This window comes from Tamandua tetradactyla, chromosome 9 (assembly GCF_023851605.1).
Source record: "Tamandua tetradactyla isolate mTamTet1 chromosome 9, mTamTet1.pri, whole genome shotgun sequence".
NCBI lineage: Eukaryota > Metazoa > Chordata > Mammalia > Pilosa > Myrmecophagidae > Tamandua > Tamandua tetradactyla.
Genome location: NC_135335.1, coordinates 5,656,247 through 5,672,879, shown reverse-complemented (window position 1 = coordinate 5,672,879; position 16,633 = coordinate 5,656,247). Strand labels below are relative to the sequence as shown.

General features: G+C 51.8%; 1 protein-coding gene across 2 annotated transcripts in view; it reads right to left on the bottom strand.

Annotated features, from left to right (window-relative positions):
• The window catches only part of CPT1A (carnitine palmitoyltransferase 1A), an 83,982-nt gene extending 67,910 nt beyond the window's left edge, over window positions 1–16,072 (bottom strand). Inside the window, exon 1 of one of the 2 annotated variants that reach the window (XM_077115447.1) lies at window positions 16,006–16,072. The gene's annotated coding sequence lies outside the window, so the exon portion shown is untranslated. Of the gene's footprint in view, window positions 1–12,989; window positions 13,092–16,005 lie in introns of those variants that run through there. The other variant, XM_077115448.1, reaches the window with a different exon arrangement.
• Window positions 16,073–16,633: the final 561 nt, after the last annotated feature.

Sequence of the window (16,633 nt, the reverse complement as noted above, 5' to 3'; positions counted from 1 at the left end):
GCCAGGGGAGACAGGTGTCACAGGTAAGAACTCAGCACCGTTTACATCAAGATAAATAAACTGTGTACTGTTTGCCTTTCAAGTGACATAGGAGCTCTTTCCAGGGCAGTAGATTAAACACAACATTTATGGCTAATTCTATCCAAAGGCACGCATTCCATGTTGGCTGGAGATCTAATCTCTTCTAGGAAGACGGAGACAAGAAACACACAGGTCCTTTCCCGGGAATAAAATCCCCCTGCCAGAACTAAGGGAATTTAGCTAGGGTTTGCTCATTATGATTGGCCCAGAGCTACTGCAGGAGTCCTAAGTGCCCCTAAGATGGACAATGGGTGGCAGTGGCCGAGACAGGCTGGCTCCCACCAGCCTCTCTTTCTGCATGAACTGGAAGTAGTGAACTGGACAACAGGGGTTTCAAGAGCTCTCTGCGTATGGACAGGTGAGTATAAAATATGGATGAGAAATAAATAATCAGGGTAACAAAGGTGAAAATAAATTGGGTAGATGGAAATACTAGTGGTCAATGAGAGGGAGGGGTAAAGGCATATGGCATGTATGAGTTTTCTCTCGTTTCTTTTTTATTCTTTGGCTGGAGAGATGCAAATGCTCAAAAAAATGATCATGGTGATGAATACACAACCATGTGATGATATTGTGAACCAATGACTGTAACCACGCAACAATATTTGTATGTCAAGAATGTTTGTATGTTTGTTTGTTGTTTACAATAAAAATATTGAAAAAAAAATAAAAGAGCTCCCTACGAAAATCTAATGAACGTTCAACCCTGGCCTCCATGGTGGGTGCCTAAAGATATTTCAATACTGCCTGAGGGAGCCATCAGGAAATGCCACCCCAAACCACAAGATGCTCCTTCACACCCCTGGGATGGCTAAAGCCAAAAAGGACAATAATAAGTGTTGGTGAGGAGGTGGACAAACCGGAGCCTGCCAACACTGCTGGGAGAAGAAAACGATGCAACCACCTTGGAAAACAGTCTGGCAGCTCCTCAAAAGGTTAACACAGAACTACCACAGGACCTGGCACTCCCACTCCTCGGCGTGCTCCCAGGAGAACTGAAAACCCAGGTCCCCTCTACAACTTGTCCGAGAATGTTCATAGCAGCTCAAAAAAACACAACCCAAATCTTCGTAACTGATGAGGGGACAATACAACGAGGTCTGCTCTGCAGCAGACCACTATCCAGAAATGAAAAGGACTGGAGTTCTGACAAGTGCTAAGACACGGATGAACCTTGAAAGCAGATGCTAAGGGCCACATACTATACCATCCTATGTATCAGCAAAGCCCAGCATCGGCAAATCCACGGGGCCGGCCGGAAAGTAGGTCTGCACTTGCCTAGGGTTAGGGGTGACGTGCAGAAGTTGGGGAGCTGATGGCTCAAAGCGTCAAGACTTATTTTCAGGGTGATGAAAATACCCTAAAATTGACTGTGGTGATGGCTGTTCAGAACTCTGCACCTAAACTGAAAACCACTGAACTAAACACTGAAAAGAATGAACTGTAAGGCATGTGTATCTCAGTAAGGTTGTAAGAAAAAAAATAAAGTACTGTCTAATGAAAGTGTGGACTTATTTAGCACCTAAACATGTGCTCCTGGAATACACAGTCTGTTTGAGGGGTTAATTCTCCTTTCTCCCCCAACACGTCTACACCGTGCTCGGCTCACACAGAGGGCATGTCTGGTTGCCTCTGCCAACACTAAGGAATTGCCATGCAGTATCATTAGGTGTGACTGGGGCTGACTCATGCCCCCCACAAAGGCATGTCCAGATCTTAACTCCTACGTGCAAACAGGACCTTTGCAGATGCTGTTAGCTAAGGCGTGCCCAGGCTGAAGGAGACTGGGATTGAATCCAATAAGGCTAAAGTCCTTACGATCAAAAGAAATGGGGCCTAGGAGGACAGCCCCAGGGAGATACCAGAGGGGAAAGGAGAGGATAACGCCACAGGACGGAAAAGCCAAGGAACCCCAAAGACTGCCGGCCACCCAGAAGACAGTGATCCTGGAGGAGACCGGCCTTCTAAACCCTGAACCCGTGAGCCAATATGGTCCCGATGCTAAGCCAAACCACTGCGTGGCATTCATTTCAGCACCCTGGAAATTAAAACAGTTACGGTAATAGTATTAAGACTTTTTTTCCCCAGAATTCCTATCGTTCAGTGTCATATACTGAAAAATACTTACAAATGTAATTTTATAGCCTTTTGGATTTGCTTCAAAGTTATTTGGGATGGGAAGGACACATGGACATAAGTGGACCTTGGCCCTGTGCATGAACTGGTGAAGGTCGGACAATGGCCATGTGGGGTCCATTGTGCCCGGCCCCTCTTCTTTTGTACATATTTGAAATCTTCCCCCAACAATTTTTAAAAATAGGTGTGATGTAATAAAACATTTGCCCACTGAAATGACGCTAAATTCCTCACACCTGGGAGCACTTTGCAACGCTTCCCAGGCATTTCCAGAGCTCCTCGATATCTGCCCTCTATGAAAGACACCCATCCCACCCTTTCACCCCACACCCACTGGCAAACACCCCCGCCCCCCAGTCATCAATGCCACCACTGGCCACCGCCTCCACAACTGGCCCCCACCCTTGAAGACTGGCCATTACTCCTGGTCATCACCCCCACCCACTGGCCACCACCCCCCAAAAGTGGCCATCAAATCCTCAACCAGCCGCCAAAACCCCGCCAACCAATCACCATCCCCACCCACCGGCCATCGCCCCTGCCAACCGGCCATCAGCCGCCAATGGACCACCACCTCCAAGACGCCCCACCCCTCACACCGTTAATGCACAGCATGGAAACGTCTCAGCAGTCACCATCTGCTTGACCAGCCAACACACAACTGGTTTTAGAAAACAGGAGACGGAGCCTGTACATTGGGGCCCAACACCCGACTTCACCCCAACCAACCTTCCCCCAGGTGCTTCCCCCTGGGCAGGTGGCCGTACCCCTTACCCCACCCCACCCTGACTCCACTGCCTTCACTGCCTGGGGCCGGACCCTCCCTTAGCTCCAGCAGCTCAGCACCCACGGCGCTGGCAAAGGCCTGGAGTGCCAACCTGGGCCGGGGTGGGGGGGTCTTCCCTGGCTGGGCCAGGCAGGTGGGCAGACGGCACTGAGGGCCAGGGGGGCTCCGGGCGAGCTGGGGAGAGGAATGGCAGGCTACTGATGAATTCAAGGGCACTTTACCAGGAGCCCCGAAGAACCCCGTGGGCGTGGCTTGTATCCTACTGCAAGATTGTTCCTTTTAAAATATTTTAAATCACGAGATACTACAAACCCAGGAAAAGAGAGGATAGAATATCGCCTACTCTCTCCTGGAACGAACAGATAATAACAGCTTGCCGTATTGATTTTGGGATGCACCCCCCACCTTCTGACCCCCTTCTCGTATCTCCCCCTCCCCAGAGCTAACGACTACCCTGAATTAGAGTTTATCTGTCCCATACAGGACGCAATATGCAAAGAGCATTTCTACTGTGTGTGCTGAGTTCATTCAAACGCTATCATACTACACACGCCTTCCTGCAAATCGCATTCTGCCTATACTACCCTCTGGGGACACACCCATGCCAGCACCCACTGCTGTCCTGGCCGACCCCACTGCTGGCAGAGACCACACTTTGCCCACTAGTCCACACCAAGGCTCAGGGGGCTTGTTTTCACTTCGCCTCTGCTGCAAACGGATGCGGTGGGGTGGTCCCCTTAACCTGGGGGGGGGCGGGGGGGCCTTAGAAAAGAGCGTGTGCAATCTAGGCCAGAGCCCCGACGTCTTCGAAGGCAGGGTCCCTTCTCCTGGCCCGCGTCCTCCCCCAGGTCCAGCTCACCCGTGTCGTGCTCACGGTGCCCTCTGTGCCGTCGTGGGAGCCAGCTTTGGGCTGCGGTGCCCACTGCACACCGGTCCCCCCTCCCTGGGGTTCTCGATGCAGATTTCCCAGAGGGGCTCCGACCGCGCCGCTCCCCTGGGCCTGGCCACTGCCCTCTCTGAGAATGGCCAGCACCAGCACCTGGCCTGTGGGCAGGGGGGAGGCCGGTACCAGGTCTGTGCATGAGTCAGGAGCCCCCTGAGCGGCCGCTGTGATGTGCTGCCCGGCCCGGCCCGCCCCTGTCACCCCTCTTCTGTGAGCCAAGAGCATGCCCTTTGCTCTTTGAACAAGGCTGGTGGGATGCAGGGGGGAGCCTTCTGAGTCCACCTGAGCCCCCCAGGCTCTCTGGGGCTCCCTGCTCCCAACCCCCCGTGGGAGGGCAGGTGGCCAAGGGATGGGTGGCCCTCTGCAAGCTCTGTCGCCAACTCTCTCTTCAGATGCCTTCTCCCTGGAGTCTCAGGGACATACCGCCCAGCTGGACGCCGCTGTCACGTCCTTTCCACCAGCACAGCTGGACATCCTATTCACAGGGAGAGGGGAGCCCTGGGGGCAGCTGGCCACACTGCCCTGCTGGCAGGCAGGCCTGGGTCTGGAGCTGGGCCACCCCCACCCAGAGCCTCTCTGCTTCACCCATCAGCCTTCTAGAGGCTGCAGTGGGGATCTGTGGCAGAGGGCACAGCAGACCCCGAGGGCCAGACAATGCAGGTGTCCTCTCTGTCTGGTTCCTGGGGCTGGCAGGAGCTCTGCCACAAACCACAGGCGGTGACAACTAAACCGTTAGCCTGCCCCAGTTGGGCACACTTCCGGGCTGTGCATTGGCCACTGGGCTCCTCAACACGTCTTACACTTCCCCCTGCTGACCCCTCCACGGGCTGGGAGCCCACCCACCCACGCCCCAGAGCTCCAAGTACCTGCCTCCCAGGCCAGTGGGGGTGAAACACCTAGAGCTGCTCTCAGCCCCCGCGCACACCCAGGCGGAGTCTCACTGCCCGCCCGGGGGGGAGGGCGGGGCTTTTGGCTTCACCCCTCTCCCAGTTCTCCTTTCTCCCACCCAGATCTCTGAAGACACCTGCCCATCCCCCTGTGACTGGCTCCAGGGGCCTGCATTTCTGCGTTTTCAGGCACTCTCTTCCGTGCCTCAGTCTCCTGAGACATCCCAGCCTTGGCGGGAAGAGGTGGCGTCCCTGGGGACAGCTTACGCGTGTCACTGCAGGATCCCAACGGCTCTAGCAGAGCACGCACCTATGTCCCAGCTCCAAAGCGGCTGGAGGAGAGGACGCACACACTGGAAAGAGAGGGGGAAATGAAGCTAGAAAGAAGAAACAGGGAGCGAGGTATGAATGAAAAGAGACCAGCTTCTCTCCTCTGCCACTACACGCTCTCTCGAATCATCACTGAGCAACTCGGCAGGGCCAAGCGAGAAGGGACGGGGAAGCACTGGGGGCAGGTGGACTGCCAGGACTGTCCGTGGCGTGTCCGGCCGGGCTGCTGTCCGGGACCAGGACCCCTGAGCTCGCTCCTAGCATCAGGTCGCTTCTCAATGGGCACACTGAGGGCTAAACCGGGGCTTGACGCTATACCAACAGCACCCCCAGCTGCCAGATCCCTCCACCACCCACCCAAGACAAAACCTCCCGTGTCCAAGAGCCTTGTGGTGGGGGCTCCAGACCTGTTCATTTCACTCGGAGCAGAGGCATCACTTCTGCAAAGCCGGTCTCAGCCTTCTGATCAGGCCCTGGGTGGGGGGGCCGAGCCAGGTGGCACACAACCCCCTGGGACCCACCCAGCCGCCGAGCCTGAGAGCCGGGGACCGTCGCCTATGCTGCTTCCAAAAATACAGGGGCTATTAAAGGAGAGAGGCCTGCGGGTTTGCACCCAAGCACTTAAGCATCTTATACTAATCCGCTCTCAGAAAAATAACCAAGACCCACACAGCAAGACGCTGGAGAACGACGACCTATTTAGGACAGTCTCTAAAATTCCCACCTCCGGGCATCTACTCCGGGACTGTCCCCTGTCCCTTCCCAACCTCAGTTCGCATAACTCCCCCACTGCGGCCAAGCTCCCCCAGCCCAGACCCAGGGGGGCCCTGCCAGCTCTCAGCTTCTCCCCAGTCTCAGTCCCCTCCTTTCTCCACCCTTTCCGGGACCTGCTACAATCCGCCCCTCACTCTAACTCCCAAAGCCCAGGAAGCTACAAGCCACGTTCGGCAATTTTACTGGTACTTGCTGGCGATTCAAGATTATTCGTAAATTGTTTGTTTCACCTCCCAAAGTAAACTGTGAGCTTCTCAAGGTCAGGCATCCTCGCTTAATTCCCTGAGCGAAATCACGAGAATCTCAAGATAGTTTAACGGAATGTTAAATTAGCACGCTGGGGGAAAAAAAATGCTTAAGCACCTTATTCGGTGTTAGCAAGATTACCTTAATTTTAACTGCTTTTCCTGAGGTCTCCCCCTAAATCCTTGGCCGGTTAACTGCACTGGCCTGTCACGTGTTCCTCGCTCCTCTTTGCCCACAACTGATTCCCTTTAACCAAGAACCAGGTGAGTAATCTGTAGGTTATAAAACTGACCGCAATCCGGAAAACTGTCCAGAAAACAGGTCCCGTGACTCTGAAGAAGGAGAGGGGCAGGTCTCCTCATGGAGAAAAAGGCCAGGACTGCCTCCCTCCTGCCCCACCCAGGCTAGGGGAGCTGAGACAGGTTCAGGCTAAGGAAAGGAGGTAAAAGGTCAGGCTCCTGCAAAGGGCGCTGCCAACTTCAAAACGTGCTGGGAAGAATCAAGATGCGGAAATCAACTCCGCCACAAAGACCAACAAGAAAGCTGACAATGGGATGGCAGGTTTCCCAAAATACAGTCTTGAGGGCAACAGAAATATGGAAATAAATTCTGTTTAGCCAGAAGTCTTTGTCCCTCCATTCGTAGATGCAGGAGGGTGGTAGGTAAGTGGGTAGAAAAGCGCTCAGGTATGGCCCATGGATTTCTTTGGGGGCTTTTAGTAAAGAGCACAGAGAACCTTCCTTTGACCAAATTCCTTGGCATTTGCCGGACAATGTGATACATATTTTATCTGCATTAGCGCATTCAATTCCTGTGAGAACCCTATGAAATGGCTACCAATGCTATTACCAAATCACTAATGAGACAACCGAGCTGGGATGTTTGAGAAACTCACCCCAGGTCACAGCCAGCAAAGAGGAGAGCTGGACTCAGACCCGGGACTCCGAAATCCATGTTCTCACATACCAAGGGAAAGTGGAAGAGCTGCCTAAAAGGTTCCGCTTAAAAGATTCCTAAAGTTACAACATGGATAGAAAATTAGGTCACTGTTGTAACCAAAACGAGGAAACTGCAGCCAACAATAAAACTACAGTAACTGTTTGTAACAGTAACAAACACAGCTGGTGCCAACTCTAAAACTATTCGCACGCCCCAGTCTTCCAGCAGAGTTGCCCAATTCGTGTGCATGCAGTAGCAAGCACTGCCTTCTGCTGAAATCCAGCTGATATTTAATATCCAGAATATATAAAGAACTCCTACTACTCAATTTAAAAGTGGGCCAAGGAGGTCTCGCGCTGCCGGACTTTAAGGCATATTATGAAGCCACAGTGGTCAAAACAGCATGGTATTGGCATAAAGATAGATATATCGACCAATGGAATCGAATAGAGTGCTCAGATATAGACCCTCTCATCTATGGACATTTGATCTTTGATAAGGCAGTCAAGCCAACTCACCTGGGACAGAACAGTCTCTTCAATAAATGGTGCCTAGAGAACTGGATATCCATATGCAAAAGAATGAAAGAAGACCCATATCTCACACCCTACACAAAAGTTAAGTCAAAATGGATCAAAGATCTAAACATTAGGTCTAAGACCATAAAACAGTTAGAGGAAAATGTAGGGAGATATCTTATGAAACTTACAATTGGAGGCGGTTTTATGGACCTTAAAGCTAAAGCAAGAACACTGAAGAAGGAAATAAATAAATGGGAGCTCCTCAAAATTAAACACTTTTGTGCATCAAAGAACTTCATCAAGAAAGTAGAAAGACAGCCTACACAATGGGAGACAATATTTGGAAATGACATATCAGATAAAGGTCTAGTATCCAGAATTTATAAAGAGATTGTCCAACTCAACAACAAAAAGACAGCCAACCCAATTACAAAATGGGAAAAAGACTTGAACAGACACCTACCAGAAGAGGAAATACAAATGGCCAAAAGGCACATGAAGAGATGCTCAATGTCCCTGGCCATTAGAGAAATGCAAATCAAAACCACAATGAGATATCATCTCACACCCACCAGAATGGCCATTATCAACAAAACAGAAAATGACAAGTGCTGGAGAGGATGCGGAGAAAGAGGCACACTTATCCACTGTTGGTGGGAATGTCAAATGGTGCAACCACTGTGGAAGGCAGTTTGGCGGTTCCTCAAAAAGCTGAATATAGAATTGCCATACGACCCAGCAATACCATTGCTGGGTATCTACTCAAAGGACTTAAGGGCAAAGACACAAACGGACATTTGCACACCAATGTTTATAGCAGCGTTATTTACAATTGCAAAGAGATGGAAACAGCCAAAATCTCCATCAACAGAAGAATGGCTAAACAAACTGTGATATATACATACGATGGAATATTATGCAGCTTTAAGACAGGATAAACTTATGAAGCATGTAATAACATGGATGGACCTAGAGAACATTATGCTGAGTGAGTCCAGCCAAAAACTAAAGGACAAATACTGTATGGTCCCACTGATATGAACGGACATTCGAGAATAAACTTGGAATATGTCATTGGTAACAGAGTTCAGCAGGAGTTAGAAACAGGGTAAGATAATGGGTAATTGGAGCTGAAGGGATACAGACTGTGCAACAGGACTAGATACAAAAACTCAAAAATGGACAGCACAATAATACCTAATTGTAAAGTAATCATGTTAAAACACTGAATGAAGCTGCATCTGAGCTATAGGTTTTTTTTTTTAACTATTATTATTACTTTTATTTCTTTTCTCTATATTAACATTCTTTATCTTTTTCTGTTGTGTTGCTAGTTCTTCTAAACCGATGCAAATGTACTAAGAAACGATGATCATGCATCTATGTGATGAAGTTGAGAATTGCTGATTGCATGTGTAGAGTGGTGTGATTTCTAAATGTTGGGTTAATTTCTTTTTTTCCGTTAATTAATAAAAAAAAAAAAAAAGTGGGCCAAGGCATAAAAATAAATAAGAGGGTGGGCCATGGTGGCTCAGCAGGCAGGAATGCTTGCCTGCGATGCCAGAGGACCCGGGTTCGATTTCTGGTGCCTGCCCATGTAAAAATAATAATAATAATAAAATAAATAAATAAGAGGGGGAAACAAATGTTAAAGTACATAAAGAGGTGCTCAGCATCATTAACGTTGAAGAAATGCACAATAAAACCACAAGGAAGTACCACTTCACATCCACCAGGACGGCTATCATTTAAAAAATGGAAAATAATAAGCATTGATGAAGATGTGGAGAAATAGGAATTCATGCATTGTTGGTGGAAATGCAAAATGGTGCGGCTGCTACTGAAAACAGTTTGGAACATCCTCAGGAAATTAAACATAGAATCACCATTTGATCCAATAATTCCATTCCTAGGGATATACTCAGAAAAGCTGATAGCAGGGACATCGTAAAGCAATGTTCATCACGGCATTATTCACAATAGCCAAAAGGCGGAAATAACCCAAGTGTCCATCAACAGATCAATGAACAAACAAAACGTGAGCTATCCACACAACGGAATATTATTCAGGCATAAGCGGTGAATTGCTGGTACACTGCGGATGAACTTAAAGACGTCCTGCCGAGTGAAAACAGCCAGGCACAAGAGGTCAAATACTGTCTGACCTGGTACATGAAATACCCAGAACCAGCAAATTCAGAGCCAGAAAGCAGAATAATGGTTACCAGAGGAGGTGCGAATGGGAAATGGGGAGTGAGTGCTAAATGACTATGAGATTCGGTTTAAAATGATAAAAAGAGTCTGGAAACAGACAGTAGTGGAAGTTCCCCTGTATTGCCAATGTGCTTAGATCAAAGAATATCCATTTGCAAACGTGCTACGAAATGATCATGGTGATGAATATACAACTATGTGATGATATTGCGAGCCACTGATTGCATACCAAGCACAGAATGTTCATATGTTAAGAATGTCTGTGCTTGTATGTTGTTTTGTTTTGCCAATAAAAATATCTTTTTAAAAAACTATCCACTTAAAGTGGTTAAAATGATTTCATGTACATTTGACCACAATTAAAAATAAGTTAGTTATTATTTATTTTGAATGCCGCTGCCAGCAGCCATGTGGTCCAGCGGTCAGCAGCGGTGTTGAAAATTCTCAGGAAGACACGGGGGTCCAGCATCCGCACCATGCAGGACCCAGAGGCACCCCTATACTTCTTTGGGGATGCCCTCTCCACTCACGGGCCGAGTGGTGGGGAGAAAGCTTAAGGCTGGGTGGACGCACCTGCCCCCTACCCAGGAAAAATTCTTGGGAGAACACACTGAGGGTAGAGTCAAGCATTCCCCGTGGTGGACAGCTGAGCAGTTACTGACCACCACATGTTCTCTGCTGCCAGGGTAACGAAGGCCCGGGGGGGGGGGGGGGGGGGGTCCACCCAGGCAGGTGGCTTCTGCAATGCTACCTAGCAGTGCCACAGGGCGGTTCTGAAAGGGCATCCCCAGCCCGGGGGTGGGGGTGTGGGGGGGTCCCTACAACCAGCACCTGCAGTGGGGTTCCTTCCTGCACTTCTGAGTAAGTAGCAAGTGCCCCTGCTGTTACACAGATAATTGGGTGAAAAGTTAGGTGCAGGCAAAAATCAGTGTTAATGGAAAGAAAAAAAGAAAGAGTCCCTGTCTAGTTGATGTGTGGGGTACAGAGCCTCTCTGCACTCCTATTTACTGGGGGATGACTTTCTCTGGGACTGCTCATTCAATTTTTAAGTAAGGGTGCACACAAATAGAAATAATTAGTATTTCCCAAACCTGATTGGAAGTATCTTAGAAGCAAGAACCTAAGGCATAAAATTTATATGATGCCTGGGGAGGGTTTCATGAAAAAAAAAAAAAAGGTGCAGGAACTTCCATTTACTAAAGGTTTTATTTTGAATTCATGATTGCCCATTCCACCTTGCAATATTTAAATTGGTCATGTAGTTAATTTCTCATGGGGATGTTTATCATAAACCATTCACATTTACGGGGGTAAATCTGATGGATCAAGTTAGGTTGAAAAGGAAATTCTGAGCTGTTATACTTTGGATTACAAATCTTGAAAACAACACAAGTACCACCTGCTGAGGTTCTGTTAAAATACAGCAAATTCCAATTTAAGTTTTTATAACTCGATATCAAAGTCCTGGGACCACCCCAAGCAACAAAAGAGATTCCTATCACTGGAAATGTTACAGACGCAGAGGTTATCTCCCAAGATGTGGAAACAAGGTTTTCACTGAACTGCACACCTGCAGCTCACTAACCTGGAGGAGAGTCCAGGTGAAGCACCCAGTCCACCTCAGGTGCACACATTCCCTCTCTAATGGGCAGCCCAGACAGTCCCCCAGCACTGGCACGTCCTCCCTCCCCCATTTGATGCCTCTGAGCCCAGGCTTCTAACTTTGACACTTAACTTCCAGCAATTTTGTGGATTTAACTTTAGCATACGTCACCGCACATGGCACAACAGTACGTGTTTTTAAAGGAGACCCGAATCTCTGTAGACGGAGTCTTGTCCAGGGTACTTGGAAAATCAGTAATAAATGCTTTTTGCAAATGAAACGTTAGTTCATAAACAGCGCTGTTTCAATTATAGCATAAGACAATTTCTTAAAAGGAAGATGATTTGGTGTTTGCTTTTAACACAAACATGCATTACTTTCTCATTAGGTGGTTGGGGGGGGCATTCTAAAGAGATGGAATGAACCCCTATTTGACTCTCAGGAGCCCAAATCCCTGTCCTCAAGCTTACCCGTGACCAGGACAGACAGATGCACTGGCTCACAGCATAATGAGCATGTGTGGAACCTCAGAGGAAGCTGTCACCAACAGGAGAAGAAGGGGTCCTGGAGGAGACCTACTGTGAGCTGGAGGGTGGGCACCTGCGAAGGTTTGAGAAGGTCCTTGGCCAAGGTAAACATCTGGCGGAGTGTGGGAAGGGACCCCAGGGCTTCCTTGGCAACCTGCTATGAACTTCCTGTGATGCAAATAAGACTAGCTCTGCCCCAAGGGGCCCTCTCTCCGTGCTGGGAGGCTGTGGCTATCCAAGGGAGAAGTGACCACTAAAACGCGCTGTCATTTGTTCACCAAGCATCTGAATGTCTACTCTGGGTGACGGAGATGGAGAGGAGGACAAATTTGAGAGCAATTTAGGACTCAGCTCTGACTGCACCGGGACGCTTGGGGGGCTGGGGAAACTCTAGGATAACCCCCCAGCTTCCTGGGCTGGGTAGGTGCACTGCATTGCCACACACCAGCATTAAGAGTCCGGAAGGTTTCCGGAAGATTCCTTTCCTTTGTACTTAAAGAACACGGTATCCGACGGCTAGTCTGCAGACCCTGGGAGGAGAGCTGTAACCCTCCTACTTCCCAATTTTCCAAGGTGGCCATTGTCACCCTGACTTCCCTGGAAGTCTCAGCTCACTCAGCAGCACAGGTTCTTTCAATCATTAACTTCCCAAAACATTCCTGGGCGAACGAACAACCCACGCACAGGGGAGGCCAAAGAGGTCATTTACTCAGAACTGGGGCTCAGTCACGGGACCCAGCCACGGCCCCTGTCTGCTCTGGGCTCAATGTCCACCCTGCAATTGCATGGGATAAAAGTTGACATTTTAACTACTAGAAGATGAAAAGCAGAAAGTATTCCTCACTTGGCGTTACTGACCGATTTTTTTTTTTAAACACACCCTCTAGGGTCTAGACTGTTTCTAGAAAGAGCATAGAAAAATAATGGTGGCATCGGGGCGGGGGGGGGGGGGGTGGCGAGGGAGGAGGCAGCGACTCTGCACTGTGTCTCCATTGCATTACCTGTTTTTAAGATGCTTAATTTTTCTTCTTAAAGCGCAGGAAAAGTTGCAGACAGGCCTAAGAAAGTGGAGGCCTTTTTAAAGCATCAGATTAATCACTTAAACACACTTTGAAAAAAAAAAAACACACAGGATCTCGAGCAGCAATTTTATTCTTAAAGCTACAGCCCGTCCGGAACTGAAGTTTCCACCAAGCACCGGAGCTCTGGCCTGCCGAATAATAACCGTGCAGTGACGAACCATTTTTTCCAACAAAGGAAAAATGTCAAGGAGCGAAGGGCAGAGGCAGCAGCCCTGGGCCTGTGCGCGGGCCTGTGCGTGCGCTCGTTTCCGCCTCCCTCCCCCCACCCTCTCCCAGTCCCCCACCCTGCCACCGCATTTAGGGTTAAAGCTGCATTTTTAATTGCCGGGCTTGGCGCGCGCTTCCTCGCCAGGGCACCCCCGCCAGCCCCGCCCCGCCCAGCGGGCGTCACGTGACGGCTGAGAAAAGTAGGGGAAAGGTCAGCGGCGGGAGCCCCGCCCCCGGGCGCGCTGGTCCCTCCCCGGCGCGCAGATCCTGTTCCACCGGCTGTGGCCGGGGAGATGCATCCGGACAGAGCTCGCTGGCATCGCCGGTGCCACCCAGACCGCAGACAAGATGAAAAACTCACCTCTCCGCGGCAAAGGCCGGGATGTGCAAACGCGTAACGTTGGGGACAGCTAAGGTTTTAGTGTTTCTCAACGCGCATAGCACGCCGCCGGCCGGCCAACTAGAGGCGCTTGGCGCCGCTCCCAGCACGAGCCTAAGAACGTCTGCAAGTGCCAAGTTCAAACCATCCCCTCCAGCAAAAAAGCTGTGATGTTTTTATGAATGGGGAAGCGGGGCCAGGGCTGGGCAAGCCCGGGGACCCCGCGGCCCCAGCGGCAAGAGCTGCGGACTTTATTCCCTCCTCCTCCCAGCGTGGAGGCGGGGGGAGGGTGGGGGGGGGGGAGCGGACTGTTTTCCGCATAGATTCGAAAGGTTATTTGGGCCGGAGCTTGATGCCAGTTTCTACCATTTTGATACAAAGCATGTGCGTTCCCAATGCTGGTCCTTTTCCCTTAACAACTGTTAAAACGGAGTTCAGGGTGGCAAGGTCAAGTCCAGCCCTGCTTCATTCGAAGGAAACCAGTAATTTGCATAAGAAAAAGAACCCACAGGCGTCCAGAGGCAAAAACCAACCTCAAGAACTCACCCTGAATGCTAAATTCAGTTCACACTGGCAACTCACACTTCCAGAGACACAATCTTTCTCGTGATCAATTTACAACACTGGCTTCCGCCATATGGATTATCATCACTAACGTCATATTTATATGGCTAATTCACTCCGCAAAATCACATAAAGTAATTTGGAGAGGAGTATGATGGTTGCTGGCATACATAAAAGACCAGTGGCCTTCAGCCATTTTTTGTATTCATCTGGTTTGTGGTGTAGAAGGAAATAAACATGCCTGAATATCTGGAATGACCAGAAACCCGACGCCTGTGCAAGAGAATAGTGTAACCAAATACACATTTCAAAAAGTTAAACTGATTTTCATTTTACTCAGTAACTAACAAAGCTACCAGTTTCCTACTAAAATCTAACCTTGAATATTTTAATATATGCAGCAGAGAGAAACTGAAAGTTGTCCCGAGTTGGGCATATTGTTTGTTCTGTAGTTAACCTGGTAATTGGTTGGAATTTTAAACTCAGGAGTTAAAAAAAAAAGGTAAGATCCAGCCTTCATCTTTGCTTCCTTCACCGCTTTATGTTAAAAGACCCTGAGCCTGCCCTTTCCAACCAAAACGGAAAGAACTGGTCGTTCGCCAGCTGAGATGGTTGCGATTAAAGCATCAGCGACTTGGGGGTGCGGGGAACAGGAGGTTCCGGGGCAGTGAGTGTGACGTCCACACGCGGTCCTGACCGCGCCGTCGGGACTCGGAGGCGGCACTCGGACAAGGCCAAGATCTCCGAGGCCTGACCACATGACTCACCCCGAGTCCTGCCGGCCCGGCCGCCTCGGAGACCCGGCACGACCTTGGGCGGACTCTCCGCGCCCACCTGCCCTTGACCCAGAGCCGCATGGGGAGAGGGGGGGTTGAGCGCTTGCGAGCAGGGTCCCCTGCTCCGCGCCCCCATCACTTTTGCGACGGGCTCTGGGATCGCGCCGGTAGTCCCCGCGCCCAGGGCGTGTCCCGACCGCTGCACTGCGGGGGCGGGCGCGGGGAGGGGGTCGGCGGCACCCGGACAAGTTCCCAGTGCATTCCTCCGGCTGCCGCACTGGACAGTCCACGAGCTCATCGACCCCGTGTAGACCCCCGCCATCCGCTAGCTGGGGGAGGAGGGGAGGAGGGAGGGGGTCGGCGGCGCCCTGCCAAGTCCCGAGTGCAGCCCTCCCGGTGCCGCACGGGACCGGCCGCAGACGGACCCCCAGATCCACTCCAGCCCGGGATTGGGGCACGGGTGGGACGAGGGTAGGGAGGGTGCCCACGGCCCCCAACTGACCCCGGGCCGGAGGCGCCCTGTCAAGTTCAGAGGACCAAGCATCCCTCGGTTCCCGCATGGAACCAGCCCGCGGAATGACACACCCCCGGGCGGACCCCAGACTTAATTCACTGCGGGGGGCTGGGCGCAAAGCTGGGGCTAGGGGAGGAGACGGCGCCGGCTGCCCCAGCGGCCCGGGGCCGGAGGCCTCCTGCCAAGTCCGGAGAGCCGAGCATCCCTCCCGCTCCCGCATGGGCCCTGTCCACGGGCTGAGCGACTCTCGCGGGGGACCCCAGACCCAATTCTCTGCGTGGGGTGGGGGGGGCCTGCTCCACTTTCGGGCTCTCTGCGAACCCCGACATCCTAGGGGAACAATGAGGGGGTCCCCTCCGCACCCCCGGCTCCGGCAGCGCCCCGGGCTGCGCCCAGCTGGCCGCGCAACCTCCGGGCCCCCCGCCAGGCCGCAGCCCGCAAGACGGCGCCCGCCCTGGCGCTCCCCGCGCTGCGCGCCCTGGGCCGGGACCTTACCGAGTTAGCGGCCCGAGGCGCGGCGGCAGCGGCGGCGGCGGCGGCGGACTGAGCGAGCTAGCGGGAGCCGGGGGCGGCGGAGCGGCGGGCGAGGCCGAGCGCATCCGACGCCGGCGGTGGCGATTGGCCGAGCGGGCCCCTCTGCGGCGGGCGGGCGAGCGGGGCGGGGCCTGCGCGGGGCGGGGCCGCGGGCGGGGGTGGGGCGCCGAAGGGAGCGTGTCCGGGGAGGAAACTGAGGCTCGGACGGTGAGGAGTCTGATCCTGGCTGGGCCCCATCCAGCGCACGCCCTGGCGAGCCTCAGTTTCCTCCTCTGTAAAATGGGCCAGCTCATTAGAGCCGTGCCCAGAAAGGCTCTTAGCCCTGGGCCTGGCGCGCGCTCCTCATGGATGGGCATCTCGCGTCCCGTTTACGCTGCGCACAAACAGGTGGCTGCTGCGTGCCCCTCCCCCTCCTTTTTCCAGGTGACAAGCTAGGACCCAAGGAACGATCGCAAACTCCCGAGGTCCCCACACAGCCAATTAGTGCTGGGTCCGACATGGGGCCCTGGTCTGACAGTCTGTCGCGATCCGGAGGCAGCGGCCCTCGCGGGGCCAAACGGCGATTGGAATTTCGGGTCACCTCTAAGGG